The 20,706-nt window shown below is 30.8% G+C and overlaps 2 long non-coding RNA genes across 2 annotated transcripts; both read right to left on the bottom strand.

Moving 5' to 3' along the window:
* Positions 1–8,807: 8,807 nt before the first annotated feature.
* LOC124911323 lies at positions 8,808–9,384 on the bottom strand. Its single transcript, XR_007096611.1, has 3 exons — positions 9,287–9,384; positions 9,106–9,204; positions 8,808–9,004 (listed from the first exon to the last, which is right to left on the bottom strand). It is a non-coding gene; the product is annotated as an uncharacterized LOC124911323 (long non-coding RNA).
* A 10,338-nt stretch (positions 9,385–19,722) lies between these two features.
* LOC124911312 lies at positions 19,723–20,211 on the bottom strand. The gene is made up of 3 exons (XR_007096609.1): positions 20,122–20,211; positions 19,941–20,039; positions 19,723–19,839 (listed from the first exon to the last, which is right to left on the bottom strand). It is a non-coding gene; the product is annotated as an uncharacterized LOC124911312 (long non-coding RNA).
* Between the last annotated feature and the right edge of the window lie 495 nt (positions 20,212–20,706).

Genomic DNA, 20,706 nt, shown 5'->3' with positions numbered 1-20,706 from the left:
TCAAATATCAATTAATTTTTAGCGGAAGGTACGGTTCTGTTTTCGAATTGGCTAAAAAAAATAAAAATTCGAATAAATCGTATCAAAAAACTCGAATAACCCGAAAATCAAATCGATGAACACCCTACCTACAGTGTTAACGCACCTTTTTTAATTAAATATTTCACTATGTTTTATTTATTCTTGACTATTTAAATTATTAGTTAAAATAATAATATATATTTTAAATAATTAATTTTTTTAGAAGTGGAAATCTACCAATGATGGTCTAAGCGATAATAACTATGAATACATCTCTAAAAAAATAGTTTTCTTCTTTAGAAACCTTTTCACTCATGAACTTATTAATTGATCCAAATTTCGTCCAATATATAAGATATGTTTACTGTTATTGGGAAGTATATGACTAGTTATTATTAATAGTCTGGAGAATTTGTCATAAAAATAGTATTCTCTGACTTATAACAACATTTTGAACTTTTCCTTTAGAGGAAAAGAAAAGCTTTCAATAAATAAAAAAATGATAAAAATGATAAGAGATGATTATTTTGAACTAATAATGTTTTTAGTATAGAATGAGAGATGGAAGGGCAAAAAGTTATAGGGAAATACATGAACATGATTTACTAAAAATTCTCTTAGAAATCACCCACTACACCACAAACTAAAAACTGAAATACTAAAAAGAAGAAAAAAATAACAGCAACACCCCTCTTTGCTTGATTGCTTACTTCATCTTAACATACCCCTCTTTTTTCACTTCTCTAAGGAAGAACAACTTGATGTTGAAATGTTTGGTATACCCATAAAAAACAAGATTGTTCGAGATAGAAATTGCAGCTTGGTTGTCAATAAATACCTCCGTGCAATCTTCTTGGCTCAAGCTCAAATTAATTAACATTTTCTCAGCCATAAAGCTTGATTAACAACAATAGTAGCAACAACGAACTATGCTTCTGTTGTAGATTGTGCAATTATCTCTTGCTTCTTACAGAACCATGAGAACACTCCTTAAACAAAACTAAAATAATAGCCCGAAGTACTTCAGCTTCAGCCTTTTTTGTCTAACTTATCTCTCTTGATCCGTTGTACATAAGAAAAAAAACACCCAAACACCTTAAGATTTTTTTATAGAAGGTTTGTAACCATTACCATGCCTCAAAGGGTGTCCTTCCTTCCACAGCCTTAATTGGTAGCCTGTTGAGTAGAAATACTGCAATGTTTGCAGCCTCTGGTCAATACTCCTTTGAAAAATATTTCTCATTAAGCATACACCTTTCCATCTCTATGATGATGTGATTCTTTCTCTCACTCACTCCTTTATGTTGAGGAGTGTATGGGGATATCAGTTTGTGTTGAATCCAAACTTCTTCACACAAAACTAATTGAATTGTTCTGAGGTGTACCCCTTGTCATTATCAGACCTTAAAGCCTGAATCTTGTAGCCACTTTGATCTTCTATTCACTATTTGAATCTCAAAAACACACCAGCAACTTTAGACTTGAACTTGAGAAAATAGATCCAACACATCATTTTATAGTCATCAATAAAAACTATGTAATACTTACTCCCATTCAGTGAAGGAGTTTTGTGAGGCCCAACAAGGTCTGCGTAGATCTATTTTAACCTCTCAGTTGCTCTTCAAGTTGCTTATTTGAAAGGAAGTCTTGATTACTTCACTAATAAAAAATCTTGCATTATGGTAACTTAGCTTTTAATTTAAGCAACCCATTTACAAACTCTTTCTTCTACAAATTTTGCACTGCATTATGATGGAAATGGCCTAACCTTTTATGGCAATTCTCAACTTGAGATATTGTAGCTGAATAGGCTGATTGCTCTTTGTTTAGTGGATCTAGCTCAAATCTTTTCCCTTTCATACCGACTTTGAACACATTTACTCCAACTGCATCTTTAATTAGGCACTCATTTCCCTCTCAAAGATTACCTTTAAACCTCTTTCGAGTAGCTGACCAACACTTAATAAATTTTGATTGAAGTCGGTCACAAACACATATTTAATAAACTTAGTACCTGAGGAGCTACACAACATTACATCTTGACGCGTGGATATTGGACTCAGCCTGTATTTATTATATGACACCAGTTCGAAAGAGGTTATTTGACTTCAAAGAACTACATATTTTACTAATACATGTAAAATAAAAGGGATATCTTCAATCAAGCTGAGAAATGATGACAGATCCACAAGCATTATCAAAGATGTTCGATACATACCGAATATTAAAAAGAATCTCATTTATTTTGGGGTCTTGGAGTCAAAAGGCCTACATGTAAAAATAGAAAATGGAATCCTTAAGGTATTCTCTGGAGCACTAGTGATGTTGATAGTCATCAAGAAAAGTAATAATATGTATTACTATCAAAGTAGTAAAGTTAATAGGACAACAGTTGTATCAACTTTCGGGAGCAGTAAGGAATTGGAGGCAACAAAACTATGGCATATGCGATTGGGACATCTAGTGAAAAATGTATGTAAACACTTGTCAAACAAGGATTGATGAAAGATATAAAAGTTTAGAAATTAGATTTTTGTGAACGTTGTGTTCAAGGAAAACAAGGCGAGTAAAATTTGGCACTATTATCCATAACACCAAGTGTACATTGGACTATGTGCACTCAGATATCTAGGGACCTTCCAAGACATCATCTTTTGGAGGTAGACATTATTTTATTACTTTTGTTGATGATTTTTTCAAAAGAGTATGGGTATTTAATATGAAGAACAAAGATGAAGTGTTTGAGATTTTTCTTAAGTGGAAAACTCAAGTTGAAGATGAGGCATGAAGAAAGATCAAAATTCTTCGGATTGATAACGGTGGAGAATACAAAAATGATCCATTCCAAAAAGTTATGCCAATAGTGTGGCATAGTTCGACATTTCATAGTCAATAAAACACCACAGCGGAATGGAGTATCGGAACGTATGAACATGACATTAGTGGAGAAAGTTCGTTGTATATTGTTTAACGCTGAGTTAGATAGGAAATTTTGGACAAAAGTTATATCATACGCTCAACATTTGGTAAATCGCCTACCATCATCTACACTTGGTGGAAAGACTCCATTAGAGGTATGGTTTGGAAAACCTGTAGTTGATTATGATTTTCTGCATATTTTTGGTTATACTGCATATTATCATTTAGTTGAATCAAAGTTAGATTCACGAGGAAAGAATGCTCTTTTTATGCGATTTACTACGGGAGTTCAAGAATATTGCCTCTAGTGTTTGGATGCAAAGAAAAACATTATTAGTAGAGATGTTACTTTTGATGATTATTTAATGTTGAATAAGGTAACACCCGATAAGATTGATTGTACTCCGCAACAGGTGGATTTTGAGCAGATAAAGATATTTCCAACTACAAGTGACTCTCTAACGAAAGATGAAGAGTCAAATGAGAAAGAGGTTCCGACAGAAGAACCTTCACAACAACGTGAATCAATTATTGTGAACATACCAAGATGAGTTATTCAAAAACTAGGTTGGTTTGTTGACATGGCAGCCTATGCACTTCTAGTTGTAGACGATGTTTCATCCAATTTTTCAGATGTTAGTCGAAGTACTGAAAATGGAAAAAGAAAAGGTGTTATGGAAGATGAGATACAATCTCTTCAGAAGAATGAGACATGTAAGTTGACGCATCTACCAAAAGGGAAAAAGGTTATTGGTTGTAAATGATTTTTTGTTAAGAAAGAAGGATTTCCAAAAATATTTGATGTTCGTTATAAGGAAAAATTGGTAGTTAAAAGCTACGCTCAGAAGGAATGAGTTGATTATAATTAGGTACTTTCTCTTGTTGTTAAACACTCTTCCATTAGAATTTTGTTGTTAAACTAGTGTTTGGTGTTTTCCGCAGTGACCTATTTCCTTTTGTTTGTGTCCCGTTCAAGGCTGTCAAAATCTCGAGTTGACTCTTAAAATCTTACGGTTTTTACGATTTCACATAAGGTTAACGAGTCTGATTTTAAGTAACTCTTAAATGGGTAAACTCTTACAAGATAACAACCTAGTAATTTAAAACATTTTATAACAATTCTATGTTTTTTTTCCGAAACATTTCTCACTAAAACTATAAGAACTTTAAAGTCCAGTCATATTGTTTTAAAGAATAATACAGTTACTGTAACACAGTTTCAGCAACAAAGATATATACAACACAATAAGTAAAGTTATTCATAGAACTATTGAAAAATAAAGACTTGATCTTCTTACCCTTTTATCTTGAATGTAGATATTTGACTCATCTTCATCCAGTTTCCATGATTGGACTCCGTCAAAGACCTAAATCATTCAATAATAAAAACATAAATCAAATATCCAAACTCACCAAACTAAACCTATATAAAACAACATAAATCAATCAGCCAAAATCAAACAACCAAAATTAATCAACCTAAATTAATCAACCAAAATCAAACAACCTAAATTAATTAACCAAAATCAAACAGCCTAAATCATTCAATAATAAAAACCTAAATCTATCAATAAATCAAACCAGCCTAAATCAAGAAACCTAAATCTATCAATAAATAAACATATATATATATATAACTTATATATATATATAACTTATCAAACCTACCTCACTAATCTAAACTATTAACCTAAATTAAATATCTAAATTATTAATCTAAATCAAATATTTCTTGGCGGCAGGGTAGGTGGTCCGGCAGGGGTGATTAAGGCGGCGACGTTATCAGGGAAAAAAGAAGGATGGCGGGCGACTTTAATGACGACGGCGTCATCAGGGAAAGAAGAAGTGAACGACGGAGGATTTGGCGGAGGAGGGATTTGGGGAATCGGCGGAAGAAGGAATCGGGGAAGAGGGAAAGAAGAAGACACGATTTTATATTTAAAACAAGTAACGTCGACATTATCGTTCGTCGACGTTAATAATCATTAACGTCGGCTTTAGGAGGAAAATGGTGGTTAATAAAATACACATTAACCACGGATTTACCTAACGTCGTGGTTAATAATGTGAACCAAGAAAAAATTTCGTTTTCTAGTAGGTTCACATTATTAACCACGATCATTATTAACCACGGCTTTACCACCCTAACATCGTGGTTAATAATGTGAACCTACTAGAAAACGAAATGTTTTCTTGGTTCACATTATTAACCACGACGTTAGGTAAATCCGTGGTTAATGTGTATTTTATTAACCATGAACCAAGAAAACATTTCAATTTCTAGTAGGTTCACATTATTAACCAAGGCGTTAGGGTAAAACCGTGGTTAATAAATCAACACAATAACTACGATTTTACCCTAACGTTGTGGTTAATAATGTGAACCAAGAAAACATTTCGATTTCCAGTAGGTTCACATTATTAACCACGACCTAAGGGTAAAACCATGGTTAATAACTAAACACAATAACCACGGCTTTAGCTAACGCCGTGGTTAATGTGCTTTGGTGTAAACATATTAATCACGGCATTACATAATGTCTTGGTTAATGTGTACATATTAATCACGGCATTACCTAATGCCGTGGTTAATAATGTTTGATTAAGGAAATATTGTCTTGTTAATTATGTGTTTTACAAAAAAAAAATCAATCTCCAAACGTGTAACACTACATTCTCTCAAATTGTCTAGCTACTTAGAGGTGGTTTTCAACAAATTCCTTGTGATATTTAACCAATGAGTTTCTAAACAATATGCAACCGTGTTCGTTCTTAGATATTTTCAATTTCCTTTTAACAAATTGAAGAATATCTCAAATGAACATGGATAGTAGATTGGTTTGAAGGAAATCGGTAGTTTAGGAGAATCTATCTCAAAAATCCTTATGGAGAGAAACAAAAGCAATCTATTTATAGGCCTCAAAAATGATTTGGAAAAAATTAGCAATGACGACATTTGTCGGTGGGTCGTTAATAGTCTGAATATTGATTATTAAGGACGGCGTTAAAGATAAAACCGTGTTTAATAAACTATTTATTAACCATAGCTGTATGATAACATTGTCCTTAATAATCAATAATATGGAATTTGTCAGTGGATGATTATTAAGGACCGCGTTATCATAAAGTCGTGGTAGTTTATTAACCATGGCTTTATGATAATGACGTTTTTAATCATCAATGATCTGGAATTGTTTAGTGGACAATTATTAAGGACAACTTAATGATAACGTCGTGATTAATAAACTATTTATTAACTACAACTTTATAATAATGGCGTCCTTAATAATCAATGATTTGGAATTGTTCAGTGGACGATTATTAAGGAAGGCTTTATGATAACGCCGTGATTAATAAACTATTTATTAACCATGACTTTATGATAACGTTGTTCTTAATAATCAATATTAAGGAATTTGTCTTGTATGATTATTAGGGACGGCGTTATCATAAAGCCGTGATTAATAAACTTTTTTATTAATCACGACATTATTCTATCGCCGTGGTTATTAATAATCTCTAAAAAAGACGAGGAAAGTGCAGTGAAACATGACTTTTAGCCACGACGTTCATCACAAAACCGTGGCTAATAATAATGGCAGGAATGTGGTGGGAAAGTCAAAACATTAGCCACGGCGAATACAATGAAAACTATGGTTAATAATATTTATTAGTATCGGCGTTACATGGCCGACACTAATAAATATTATTAACCACGACGAATCGATCGCCAACACTAATAAATATTATTAACCATGACATATGGTGGTCGTGGTTAATGTTGGCCGTCAAAAATCATTTTTCTACTAGTGTGAAATTCATATCAAATTTAAATGTGAATTAAGGTGAAATTAATTCAAATGAAATTCACATCAAATTCAAAACAAATTAAGTTAATTCAAATAAAAATAAATTTGTTAGTTGTTACAATTAACAATAATGTCTTGAATCTTGAATGAGACAATTAACCAATGTTGTTAATTGTTAATAGTGATTTTTTTGTGCTAAACCTTTGCATGTTTGTTGTACCTTAGGAAACAACCACCGACGAAACTCTCAAACACAAACGGGAGACAGTGAAATTGTTTTAAGGGAACTATGATTTTCATAGGTCTCGAAGAAAACAAGAAAATTCTTCTTTGTTTAATTTAATAATCAATTGTATTTCTTCTATTTTATATGTATTGATATAAAAATTCAAAATTAATTAACATATCAATATGAAGAATAGGCAGATTGTAACATTGTATGTCAGCAAATCAATATAGGCAATGAAAATATTAATCCTAATTAGTTATTTATAAATTAATAAGTAATATTTATTGTTAATATTACTCATTATTTATTAATTTCACCAACTGCTACATTATCTCTTGTTTGGTTAATTTTATTTGAAGATTTAATTTTCAGTAATATATATTAATTATTATTTATTAATTTCTCCAACTACCACATCATATAACATTCTTTCTTTACACTTTCATTTTAACTGGTTAATAGTTAAAGCAGATAATTTTGATGTGTAACGTAGAATCATTACTATATTCGATTTATTTTAGGAGACAGCCATTTATGACATGTTTAAGAATAAACGAGAGACGATTGCCTTGTTATAAGAAATATGTGTTTGTCAAATGCCTCAGAAATTCGTTTCTTCGTATATTTTATTTTATTTCATTATAAAATTGTATTTTTTTATATTTAATGTTATTCAAGAAAAAATATAACATGATTTTGGAGGAAAAAAAAAAAAAGAGATACGTGTGGATTAAGTGGCTTAGGCCGATTTTTTTTCTTTTCCCAATACTAGAAAAATAAAACATAAATTATTAATTTCAAACAAATATTTTAAAATTTTATTTAGTTATTTATTTGAAAGCTAGATTTTATATAAATTTGTCCAGTTATTCTTTAACAATTAATTTGATATTTAATTGATATTATATCGATTACAAATTAATTTTAAAATTTATTCTTGTGCAACTAGATCATACAAAAATATTTTTTTTTTATTTTTTTTAATATTACTTTAATAAACTATTGACTCAAAATCATTAAAAATTATAAATTGGAGATAAATTATTAGCGTCGATCAAAATAGTTCTTTAACAATGTTTGAATAAAACATAGAGTTTAGGAAATTATATGTCACCAAATATGCATTATAATTTTTACTTTGGATTTAGATCAAACTGTTACAATAATAATAGAGAGATAAAATTTGACCATGACAATATTTCTAGTGACTGACTTATAGTAAATGAGTTGATATATAAATTTTAGGACAATGGTCAATATACATTGAAATTATTATTTTTTAGGATTTTTGTTTGTAACTTAAATACTGTTAAAATTGTGTAATTAATTCAATATATATTCACAATCTTCCAAATTATTACAATATTAATGTATTTTAGAATTTCATACTAGTTAATATTAAAATTACAAATTTCCTCATTTTCTTTATGCCTAGCTAATTGGATAACTTCCAATTTTGACTGATTTTGAGTTGTTTGGTATGAAACTTAAGAAAAAATAGTGGTCCATTTAAGAACCTTCATTGTGTAATTTACAACACTTTTAGATATTCTCAGCAAAAATAATGACACATTTAAAATACAAAGAATTGTTTTTGTCCATTTTATAGAATAATAATTCTAGTAACTCTAAGTTACAAAATTTATATTAGAAGAATATATAAAAAATTATAAGTATTAAACAATTATTATTTCTAAACTCATTAAGAACTACAATATAAATGCATACAAACTCCAAAACCTAATACTTTTATTGTTCTTGTTAAGTGACATTTTTCTTCCTTCTTGAATTGAAGGTTGTTATTTTCCTCAGCTGGTTCTTGTAGTGACCTGTTTAATTCAAAAGACAAATATGATATTAGAATATATAAAGAAATATAAAATAGATTAGTATTTCCTCAAAACATCGAACCTCGCTAAAAGAAGATAACTTATCACCAACTTCCCACCAAACTCAGACTCTTGCAACTAGCGATAAGATCTTCCTTGAGAACTAATGGTTCGCCATAAAGCATCATCTTCTTTTCCTAAAAGAAATATATATATATATATATATTATATTAACCTCAATCAACAAAATATTTTTTGAAATATTTTTTTCTTTATATTTTTTAAACTAAGAAGATACCACAGCTAGAAGTTGGTTCACTCTTTTTTGAACAAGAGACATCGCCAAACCATGTGACTCCATGACGTTAATTACATCATCCATTGAGAACATACATGACTGAAGATATCGGAGAAAAGAGAAAAGTTAGACAATAAAATAACAAAGATAAATTAATTAACTAGTACAAGGCAATTCTAACCATGTGATTCATTGTCTCGTAATCACTGTTGAATAATCTCTTTGTATAAAAATCCTACTTTCTTTGTGGTGGCGGCGACAGGGAAATTATGTTTAAAATTAGGGTACAAAAGAAATGAGGTTCTTGATTTAATATATATACAATAGAAATAATTGAAGTTTAATTATATATGTTTAATTGAGACGACTAAATTAAACCAACTCACGTCAAAAAAGAAAAGAAAAAGAAGATCAACCAATGGGAAGCTTCAAGGGAAGGCACCTGGATTGCTGATGTAGATTGTGTGATCCTCGGATGAGGATCAACTTGGAGCGTTGGATGGGAGTCACCAAGATCACCAAGTACCAGCCAACCGGGAGTCAGCATAGCATTGCACCTGGATTACCAATGTGCCCATCTAGACCATCAATTTGGGAAGATAGAGAACCGTCGGATGGAGGTTACCAGGATCACCAAGCTAGCCTTTCATGTACCGGATCACCAAACATTGAATGGAAAACACTTAGATTTCAATCTGAACCGTCCGCGTGAAGAGATTAGAGCCCTAGATGAAAGAGGCATGCGGATCACCAATGGCCTCTTTCTTTTAACTCTTCTCCACTAATAAGAGGACCATAACACTTTGACTTACAATTTTTTTAATTGATTTCCTAGATTTGTTAAAAATTACATTGAGGATGTTGTAAGCTTTACTTCGATTGTAACTCAATTCTTAATTAAAATTTGAAGTTTTTATTTTTCTTTGAATTTTATTGGTTGGTCGTCTATTCTTTGAAATTGATATTGGTAAAAGCTTCGGCACATGATTTAGGAACCTATCAATGAATTAATCTGTTGTATCGGTTTGGAAATCAAGAATACCCAATCTCACATTTTTCGAATTAAGTTTGGAGTTTGTTGTCCTTGAGCTTATTGTTCAATAATAACAAACTCAAAAGACTCTTAATGTGTTAGTCGACTATTTGAGAACAATATGTTGTTTAAGGGTAGTAGAAAAGTTAAGAGAACCATAAAGCAAGGTTTTAGAAAAAGAAGAAATGAGAAAAGAATACTACCAGTATGTATGTCTAAAAGTATGAGAATTGAATATGACGAAAGAAAATCAGAAATATAGAAAGCCAAATTTTTTACAATATATTCATATACGTAATTGGGAGTGAGTTCAGTTTATATATAAACCAAATCCACAAAAGTATGTAATTACAACTACTCAGAGGGAAATGAGATTTAACAAAATGTGGTTGGTAAATAACATAAATTGAAACAGACAGATAATCAACCCAATCCTAATTTTCCAAGATTATAGAATTCTCCCCTTTCAAATATTCGTCTTCCTTGATGAAGAGACCCTGGTCTAGTCTGCCTCCAATATCCAACCTTCAATTTGTAAAGGAAACTCTTTTCTCTGGTTGTTCTTCAACTGTATAATGTGGTTCTGAGTTATTTTCAAAGGGATAGTAAGAGGTCAGGCTATGGAACTTCAATCCTAAATAAATCTTCGATAACATCCTTTCTATTGATTTACTTATTGCGGAACCAACCATGTCCTCGTTGCCTCCAATTTTTTTGGTTAGTAGTTACTCCATTTTCAATCAATATATGGCCAGTGTAAGAAATTTGTCTGTACTATAAGTTACATTTTCTTTTGTTGAGTAATGACCTTTGTTGTTGCAATGTTGCAATTATTTGGTGTAGGTAGTGTTAAAACTCAAAAGAAAGGATTTCTGGAAGGAGATATATTTTCAGTACAATAGGAAATGACTATATATATCCTTACATAAGAAAATGGAAATCAACGCATGATCATACAATCACCTATAAAACTAGAAATGTAAACAGCTATTAACAATCCCTAGAGAATAGGCCTCTAAGCATAACCGACTGGACTTGGTTATTAATAATAAAAGACTTAATTATAAAAGAATAACATTCCCTCCCTTAAACTAAGACTTCCTTCTTAGTTTACACAGTTGGCCGTCATCATTCCAAGCATGCTTCGAAGCCTTTCGAACTGTTCTAACTTTAATGGTTTTGTCATTATATCAGCAATCTGATTTTCAGTCCTGCAGTAGTTTAGCTCAATGATCCCATCATTCACTAGATCCCTTAGAAAATGAAACCTAACATCGATATGCTTGCTTTTACCATGAAACACTGGATTCCTAGATAGCTTGATAGTATAACTGTTATCACATAGAATGATTGTCCTTGTCTTCTTCTTTTCAATCCCAAGTTGTTCTAGAATTCTTTTGAGCCAGACACATTGACATGCACACATAGAAGCTGCTATATATTCAGACTCTATAGTAGATAAAGCTACGAATGGCTATTTCTTTGACGTCCAAGATACAACCCTGATCCCATAAAGAATACATACCCTGATGTACTTCTCCTGTCATTTAAATCCCCGGCATAATCGCTATCTATGTATCCAACAAGTCTGTAATTTGCCTCTCCTTTTTTGTAAAGTATTCCCAGCTCATATGTTCCTTTTAGATATCTGAGTATCCTCTTTGCTGATGTCCAAAACTAAAATAATAGCCCGAAGTACTTCAGCTTTCGCCTTTTTTTGTCTAACTTATCTCTCTTGATCCGTTGTACATAAGAAAAAAAACACCCAAACACCTTAAGATTTTTTTACAGAAGGTTTGTAACCATTACCATGCCTCAAAGGGTGTCCTTCCTTCCACAGCCTTAATTGGTAGCCTGTTGAGTAGAAATACTGCAATGTTTACAGCCTCTTCCCAATACTTCTTTGAAAAATATTTCTCATTAAGCATACACCTTTCCATCTTTATGATGATGTGATTCTTTCTCTCACTCACTCCATTATGTTGAGGAGTGTATGGGGATATCAGTTTGTGTTGAATCCCAACTTCTTCACAAAACTAATTGAATTGTTCTGAGTTGTACTCCTTGTCATTATCAGACCTTAAAGCCTGAATCTTGTAGCCACTTTGATCTTCTATTCACTATTTGAATCTCAAAAACACACCAGCAACTTCAGACTTGAACTTGAGAAAATAGATCCAAAACATCATTTTATAGTCATCAATAAAAACTATGTAATACTTACTCCCATTTAGTGAAGGAGTTTTGTAAGGCCCAACAAGGTCTGCGTAGATCTATTTTAACCTCTCAGTTGCTCTTCAAGTTGCTTATTTGAAAGGAAGTCTTGATTGCTTCACTAATAAAAAATCTTGTATTATGGTAACTTAGCTTTTAATTTAAGGAACCCATTTACAAACTCTTTCTTCTACAAATTTTGCACTGCATTATGATGGAAATGGCCTAACCTTTTATGGAAATTCTCAACTTGAGATATTGTAGCTGAATAGGCTAATTGCTCTTTGTTTAGTGGATCTAGCTCAAATCTTTTCTCTTTCATACCGACTTTGAACACATTTACTCCAACTGCATCTTTGATTAGGCACTCATTTCCCTCTCAAAGATTACCTTTAAACCTCTTTCGAGTAGTTGACCAACACTTAATAAATTTTGATTGAAGTCGGTCACAAACACATATTTAATAAACTTAGTACATGAGGAGCTACACAACATTACATCTTGACGCGTGGATATTGGACTCAGCCTGCATTTATTATATGACACTAGTTCGAAAGTGGTTATTTGACTTCAAAGAACTACATATTTTACTAATACATGTAAAATAAAAGGGATATTTTCAACCAAGCTGAGAAATGATGACAGATCCACAAGAATTATCAAAGATGTTCGGTACATACCGAATATTAAAAAGAATCTCATTTATTTGGAGGTCTTGGAGTCAAAAGGCCTACATGTAAAAATAGAAAATGGAATCCTTAAGGTAATCTCTGGAGCACTAGTGATGTTGATAGCCATCAAGAAAAGTAATAATATGTATTACTATCAAAGTAGTAAAGTTAATGGGACAACAGTTGTATCAACTTTCGGGAGCAGTAAGGAATTGGAGGCAACAAAACTATGGCATATGCGATTGGGACATCTAGTGAAAAATGTATGTAAACACTTGTCAAACAAGGATTGATGAAAGATATAAAAGTTTGTAAATTAGATTTTTGTGAACATTGTGTTCAAGGAAAACAAAGACGAGTAAAATTTGGCACTATTATCTATAACACCAAGTGTACTTTGGACTATGTGCACTCAGATATCTAGGGACCTTCCAAGACATCATCTTTTGGAGGTAGACATTATTTTATTACTTTTGTTGATGATTTTTTGAAAAGAGTATGGGTATTTACTATGAAGAACAAAGATGAAGTGTTTGAGATTTTTCTTAAGTGGAAAACTCAAGTTGAAGATGAGACATGAAGATAGACCAAAATTTTTCGGACTGATAACGGTGAAGAATACAAAAATGATCAATTCCAAAAAGGTATGCCAATAGTGTGGCATAGTTCGACATTTCATAGTCAATAAAACACCACAGCGGAATGGAGTATCGGAACGTATGAACATGACATTAGTGGAGAAAGTTCGTTGTATATTGTTTAACGCTGAGTTAGATAGGAAATTTTGGACAAAAGTTGTATCATACGCTCAACATTTGGTAAATCGCCTACCATCATCTACACTTGGTGGAAAGACTCCATTAGAGGTATGGTTTGGAAAACCTGTAGTTGATTATGATTTTCTACATATTTTTGGTTATACTGCATATTATCATTTAGTTGAATCAAAGTTAGATTCACGAGGAAAGAATGCTCTTTTTATGCGATTTACTACGGGGGTTCAAGAATATCGCCTCTAGTGTTTGGATGCAAAGAAAAACATTATTAGTAGAGATGTTACTTTTAATGATTATTTAATGTTGAATAAGGTAACACCCGATAAGATTGATTGTACTCCGCAACAGGTGGATTTTGAGCACATAAAGATATGCCCAACTACAAGTGACTCTCTAACGAAAAACGAAGAGTCAAATGAGGAAGAGGTTCCGACAGAAGAACCTTCACAACAACGTGAATCATTTATTGTGAACAGACCAAGATGAGTTATTCAAAAACTAGGTTGGTTTGTTGACATGGCGGCCTATGCACTTCTAGTTGTAGATGATGTTTCATCCACTTTTTCAGATGTTAGTCGAAGTACTAAAAATGGAAAAAGGAAAGGTGTTATGGAAGATGAGATACAATCTCTTCAGAAGAATGAGACATGTAAGTTGACGCATCTACCAAAAGAGAAAAAAGTTATTGGTTGTAAATGAATTTTTGCTAAGAAAGAAGGATTTCCCAAAATATTTGATGTTCGTTATAAGGAAAAATTGGTAGTTAAAAGCTACGCTCAGAAGGAATGAGTTGATTATAATTAGGTACTTTCTCTTGTTGTTAAACACTCTTCCATTAGAATTTTGTTGTTAAACTAGTGTTTGGTGTTTTCCGCAGTGACCTATTTCCTTTTGTTTGTGTCCCGTTCAATGCTGTCAAAATCTCGAGTTGACTCTTAAAATCTTACGGTTTTTACGATTTTACATGAGGTTAACGAGTCTGATTTTAAGTAACTCTTAAATAGGTAAACTCTTACAATTTTAAACTTACGATAATAAGATTTTACGATTTTACGAGTTTATAAATAATTTCGATTTTATGATTTTATACGATTTTACGTTTAAAAAACATATTTATATTTAAAAATTAAAAAATAAATTTATTATTTATTTTTATAAATTAATTAATATAATTAATTTTTTTAATATATTTTTTATAGTATTATTTACTTATTATTATTTTTTAATTAATATTATATTTAAATATATAAAATTTTAAAATTGGTTAGGTATAAAATACTTAATTATATATAAATAATAATAATAATAATATATAACTATTATTTTCTAAAATTAAATTCTTACGATTTGATCTAAACTATAGATTTTACGAGTTTACAATTGTTTAACGATTTTACGCAAACTCTCGATTTTGACAGCCTTAGTCCCATTTGAAGTGAACTTCCTCTTTTGTTGTTCTAGTTAAATGGCTTTCTTCCTCCTTCTTGGACAATGGTTCTATCACTCTTGGCTTGTGTTTAGTGATTATCTTGTTTGATTCTTTTGTAGGTGGAGCATCATCATCGATCGTCTTCTTTGTCTCTCTCACGTCTTATCAACCTATTAGTTTTATGTTTTTCCATAGGGACAAGACCAATTTCCCAATTCCATCTGCATCAATTAACAAAAATGTATCTGTTCTAACACCACATTAGTAAACTTCAATTTTCTAAGTAAATATTTTTAGAGAAAAGACGAGAAATCAACGTACATTTTCTATCCATGCAGCTGGTTGTTGTGGTGGTGGTTGCAGCTGGGAAAGAGGCCGAAGAGATTCACAGGGAAATTGAAGGCTATCACTTCAAAGTCTTCATAGAGTCCCTAAGATATATTAACAATTACAAGATAACAACCTAGTAATTTAAAACATTTTATAACAATTCTATGTTTTTTTTCCGAAACATTGCTCACTAAAACTATAAGAACTTTAAAGTCCAGTCATATTGTTTTTAAGAATAATACAGTTACTGTAACACAGTTTCAGCAACAAAGATATATACAACACAATAAGTAAAGTTATTCATAGAACTATTGAAAAATAAAGACTTGATCTTCTTACCCTTTTTTCTTGAATGTAGATATTTGACTCATCTTCATCCAGTTTCCATGATTGGACTCCGTCAAAGACATAAATCATTCGATAATAAAAACCTAAATCAAATATCCAAACTCACCAAACTAAACCTATATAAAACAACATAAATCAATCAGCCAAAATCAAACAACCAAAATCAATCAAACTAAATTAATCAACCAAAATCAAACAACCTAAATTAATTAACCAAAATCAAACGACCTAAATCATTCAATAATAAAAACCTAAATCTATCAATAAATCAAACCAGCCTAAATCAAGAAACCTAAATCTATCAATAAATCAACATATATATATATATATATATATATTATATATATATATATAACTTATCAAACCTACCTCACTAATCTAAACTATTAACCTAAATTAAATATCTAAATTATTAATCTAAATCAAATATTTCTTGGCGGCAGGGGAGGTGGTCCGGCAGGGGTGGCTTAAGGCGACGACGTTATCAGGGAAAAAAGAAGGATGGCGGGCGACTTTAATGACGACGGCGTCATCAGGGAAAGAAGGAGTGAACGACGGAGGATTTGGTGGAAGAGGGATTTGGGGAATTAGCGGAAGAAGGAATCGGGGAAGAGGGAAAGAAGAAGACACGATTTTATATTTAAAACAAGTAACGCCGACATTATCGTTTGTCGACGTTAATAATCATTAACGTCGGCTTTAGGAGGAAAATTATGGTTAATAAAATACACATTAACCACGAATTTACCTAACGTCGTGGTTAATAATGTGAACCAAGAAAACATTTCGTTTTCTAGTAGGTTCACATTATTAACCACGATGTTAGGGTGGTAAAGCCGTGGTTAATAATGAATCATTATTAACCACAACTTTACCCTAACATCGTGGTTAATAATATGAACCAAGAAAACATTTCAATTTCTAGTAGGTGCACATTATTAACCAGGGCGTTAGGGTAAAACCGTGGTTAATAAATAAACACAATAACTACGATTTTACCCTAACGTTGTGGTTAATAATGTGAACCAAAAAAACATTTCGATTTCCAGTAGGTTCACATTATTAACCACGACCTTAGGGTAAAACCATGGTTAATAACTAAACACAATAACCACGGCTTTAGCTAACGTCGTGGTTAATGTGCTTTGATGTAAACATATTAAGCACGGCATTACATAATGTCTTGGTTAATGTGTACATATTAATCACGGCATTACCTAATGCTGTGGTTAATAATGTTTGATTAAGGAAATATTATCTTGTTAATTATGTGTTTTACAAAAAAAAATCAATCTCCAAACGTGTAACACCACATTCTCTCAAATTGTCTAGCTACTTAGAGGTGGTTTTCAACAAACTCCTTGTGATCTTTAACCAATGAGTTTCTAAACAATATGTAACCGTGTTCGTTCTTAGATATCTTCAATTTCCTTTTAACAAATTGAATAATATCTCAAATGAACATGGATAGTAGATTGGTTTGAAGGAAATCGGTAGTTTAGGAGAATCTATCTCAAAAATCCTTATGGAGAGAAACAAAAGCAATCTTTTTATAGGCCTCAAAAATGATTTGGAAAAAATTATCAGTGACGACATTTGTCGGTGGGTCGTTAATAGTCTGAATATTGATTATTAAGGACGGCGTTAAAGATAAAACAGTGGTTAATAAACTATTTATTAACCATAGCTTTATGATAACACTGTCCTTAAAAATCAATAATATGGAATTTGTCAGTGAATGATTATTAAGGACCGCGTTATCTTAAAGTCGTGGTAGTTTATTAATCATGGCTTTATGATAATGACGTTTTTAATCATCAATGATCTGGAATTGTTTAGTGGACAATTATTAAGGACGACTTAATGATAACGTCGTGATTAATAAACTATTTATTAACTACAACCATTGCATGTTTGTTGTACCTTAGGAAATAACCACCGACGAAACTCTCAAACACAAACGGGAGATAGTCAAATTGTTTTAAGGGAACTATGATTTTCATAGGCCTCGGAACAAACAAGAAAATTCTTCTTTGTTTAATTTAATAATCAATTGTATTTCTTCTATTTTATATGTATTGATATAAAAATTCAAAATTAATTAACATATCAATATGAAGAATAGGCAGATTGTAACATTGTATGTCAGCAAATCAATATAGGCAATGAAAATATTAATCCTAATTAGTTATTTATAAATTAATAAGTAATATTTATTGTTAATATTACTCATTATTTATTAATTTCACAACTGCTGCATTATCTCTTGTATGGTTAATTTTATTTGAAGATTTAATTTTCAGTAATATATATTAATTATTATTTATTAATTTCTCCAACTATCACATCATCTATTACATTCTTTTTTACACTTTCAACTTGTTAATAGTTAAAGTAGATAATTTTGATGTGTAATGTAGAATCATTACTATATTCGATTTATTTTAGGAGACAGCCATTTATGACATGTTTAAGAATAAACGAGACGATTGCCTTGTTATAAGAAATATGTGTTTGTCAAATGCCTCAGAAATTCGTTTCATCGTATATTTTATTTTATTTTATTTCATTATAAAATTGTATTTTTTTATATTTAATGTTATTCAAGACAAAATATAATATGATTTTGGAGGAAAAAGAAAAAAAAAAGGAGAAACGTGTGGATTAATTGGCTTAGGCCGATTTTTTTTTTTCCAACACTAGAAAAATAAAACATAAATTATTAATTTCAAACAAATATTTTAAAATTTTATTTAGTTATTTATTTGAAAGCTAGATTTTATATAAATTTGTCCAGTTATTCTTTAACAATTAATTTGATATTTAATTGATATTATATCGATTACAAATTAATTTTAAAATTTATTCTTGTGCAACTAGATCATACAACAATATTTTTTTTTTTATTTTTTTTAATATTACTTTAATAAACTATTGACTCAAAATCATTAAAAATTATAAATTGGAGATAAATTATTAGCGTCGATCAAAATAGTTCTTTAACAATGTTTGAATAAAACATAGAGTTTAGGAAATTATATGTCACCAAATATGCATTATAATTTTTACTTTGGATTTAGATCAAACTGTTACAATAATAATAGAGAGATAAAATTTGACCATGACAATATTTCTAGTGACTGACTTATAGTAAATAAGTTGATATATAAATTTTAGGACAATGGTCAATATACATTGAAATTATTATTTTTTAGGATTTTTGTTTGTAACTTAAATACTGTTAAAATTGTGTAATTAATTCAATATATATTCACAATCTTCCAAATTATTACAATATTAATGTAATTTAATCCTGAAAAAGAAAGAATGTCATACTAGTTAATATTAAAATTTACAAATTTCCTCATTTTCTTTATGCCTAGCTAATTGGATAACTTCCAATTTTGACTGATTTTGAGTTGTTTGGTATGAAACTTAAGAAAAAATAATGGTCCATTTTAGATATTCTCAGCAAAAATAATGACACATTTAAAATACAAAGAATTGTTTTTTTCCATTTTATAGAATAATAATTCTAGTAACTCTAAGTTACAAAATTTATATTAGAAGAATATAAAAAAATTATAAGGATTAAACAATAATTATTATTTCTAAACTCATTAAGAACTACAATATAAATGCCAATAAGATACAAACTCCAAAACCTAATACTTTTATTGTTCTTGTTACGTGACATTTTTCTAACTTCTTGAATTTGAAGGTTGTTATTTTCCTCCTGTTTAATTCAAAAGACAAATATGATATTAGAATATATAAAGAAATATAAAATAGATTAGTATTTCCTCAAAACATCGAACCTCACTAAAAGAAGATAACTTATCACCAACTTCCCACCAAACTCAGACTCTTGCAACTAGCCATAAGATCTTCTTTGAGAACTAATGTTTCTCCATAAAGCATCATCTTCTTTTCCTAAAAGAAATATATATATATATATATATTATGTTAACCTCAATCAACAAAATATTTTTTGAAATATTTTTTTCTTTATATTTTTTAAACTAAGAAGGTACCACAGCTAGAAGTTGGTTCACTCTTTTTTGAACAAGAGACATCGCCAAACCATGTGACTCCATGACGTTAATTACATCATCCATTGAGAACATACACGACTGAAGATATCGGAGAAAAGAGAAAAGTTAGACAATAAAATAACAAACATAAATTAATTAACTAGTACAAGGCGATTCTAACCATGTGATTCATTGTCTCGTAATCACTGTTGAATAATCTCTTTGTATCAAAATCCTACTTTCTTTGTGGCGGCGGTGACGAGTAATTATGTTTAAAATTAGGGTACAAAAGAAATGAGGTTCTTGATTTAATATATATACAATAGAAATAATTGAAGTTTAATTATATATGTTTAATTGAGACGTCTAAATTAAACCAACTCACATCAAAAAAGAAAAGAAAAAGAAGATCAACCAATGGGAAGCTTCAAGGGAAGGCACCTGGATTGCTGATGTAGATTGTGTGATCCTCGGATGAGGAACAACTTGGAGCGTTGGATGGGAGTCACCAAGATCACCAAGTACCAGCCAACCAGGAGTCAGCATAGCATTGCACCTGGATTACCAATGTGCCCATCTAGACCATCAATTTGGGAAGATAGAGAACCGTCGGATGGAGGTTACCAGGATCACCAAGCTAGCCTTTCATGTACCGGATCACCAAACATTGAATGGAAAACACTTAGATTTCAATCTGAACCGTCCGCGTGAAGAGATTAGAGCCCTAGATGAAAGAGGCATGCGGATCACCAGTGGCCTCTTTCTT

Source organism: Impatiens glandulifera, chromosome 8, assembly GCF_907164915.1.
Source record: "Impatiens glandulifera chromosome 8, dImpGla2.1, whole genome shotgun sequence".
Classification (NCBI taxonomy): Eukaryota; Viridiplantae; Streptophyta; class Magnoliopsida; order Ericales; family Balsaminaceae; genus Impatiens; species Impatiens glandulifera.
The sequence above is the reverse complement of the archived record's forward strand: the minus strand, read 5'-3'. Positions and strand labels throughout refer to the sequence as shown.